The sequence below is a fragment of the Mus pahari genome, chromosome 5 (genome assembly GCF_900095145.1).
Source record: "Mus pahari chromosome 5, PAHARI_EIJ_v1.1, whole genome shotgun sequence".
In the NCBI taxonomy this organism is placed as follows: domain Eukaryota; kingdom Metazoa; phylum Chordata; class Mammalia; order Rodentia; family Muridae; genus Mus; species Mus pahari.
Window position 1 is genome coordinate 12,941,959 of NC_034594.1, and position 1,411 is coordinate 12,943,369.

Below are 1,411 nucleotides of genomic sequence, written 5' to 3' on the forward strand. Positions count from 1 at the left end.
CTAGCTCCAAGTAGTTTAGTTAGAGAACATTACCTTATGTTTGTGTTTAGAGACTGAAGGTCACAATATTAAAATTCATGGGATAAACTGAGATTCTTGATGTGACATTTGCTTTATGTGCAAGGTACCCTACATGAGATCCTGTTTCATGTATTCGGATAAACACATAATGTTGGCTACATTTTTCCTGTTATAAATTTAATCTATAATTATATTGCATAGCTAGCTATAGGAGCATTTCTGTTTGTGGTTCTAAACTTGTTTCCAATAGAAATAATATTTGTATACTTACTTGGCAGGGGAGATACCATGATCACGAAGGTGGTCTTCCCAGGACGAGGCATATCCATTGCACTCGGATGTGCTGACCCCTGCGATTTCCCCAAATGCGGGAAACTTGACTGCATAATTTATGGTAGTGGAGGACTGCATTAGAAAAATAAATAAATAAATAAATAATATTTGTTTGCAAACAGTTGTGTAGTGTGTGTGTGTGTGTGTGTGTGTGTGTGTGTGTGTGTATGTGTGTCTGCATGTCTGTGTGTGCATTGTGTGATATGAAATAATAAGTGTAAAGAGGGAGGCAGACTTGGAAAGACAAAAATATAGTAGCAAAGACAGGAGGCAGCTTCAGAAGTCACCCATCAATCAAACGAAAGGCCATTCTGTTTAGTCTTGAGCTTCAGCATAAATAATAGACTAGCTCAGATATCATTTACTCAGTCTACCTGGTAGTGACTGAATTATGTCTCTCTGCCTTAAATTCACATAATGAGACTCTATTGTCTAATTATTTGTTGAGACTGTATTTCTGTAAGGAACATAAGATTTAGATTCTAATACCACCAGTTATGGGAAATCTAAGAGATAGACAATTGTGTTGAGGAATGTTCATGTAAGGACACTGCCAGAAGTATGTCATCTGCAGGTTACAAAGAGGGCCCTCACCAGGCATAAAACCTTGCCTGAGAATTGAGGGTATCCTCACCCTAGAACAATAAGGAAATGAATTGCTTTTGTTTATTCCCCACAGCCTGTGGTATTCTGGTTAGCCTAAAATGATTAATATACATTGTCAGAGAAAACAGGCCTGGATGTTTATAGTGATGAAAATTCTACAATAGAAAGTTCTGTAGGAAGATAACCAGAAAGGGAGAGCATTGTAAGGTTCTATATTGAAGGCAGTAGAACAGAATGGGAAATGGGGTGTCTATATGGGGTCTAAGATTGGAGTCTTTTCCTCTTGTGCTTTGGGGAATTAATATTTATAGCAGTGTTGGAACTTCTGTGACTCTTGTTATAGAAGAATTAATGTAGTAATTCTGTCTCTTAGATTAAATATAATGGACCACTTTGGTGGTATTTTGTAGGAGGCCAAGGCCCCTCCCCTGGGCTACCAGAAGCCACACCT

The 1,411-nt window shown here is 38.1% G+C and overlaps 1 pseudogene; it reads left to right on the forward strand.

Moving 5' to 3' along the window:
* Nucleotides 1-284: 284 nt before the first annotated feature.
* On the forward strand, nt 285-431 carry LOC115064134 (annotated as a pseudogene).
* Nucleotides 432-1,411: the final 980 nt, after the last annotated feature.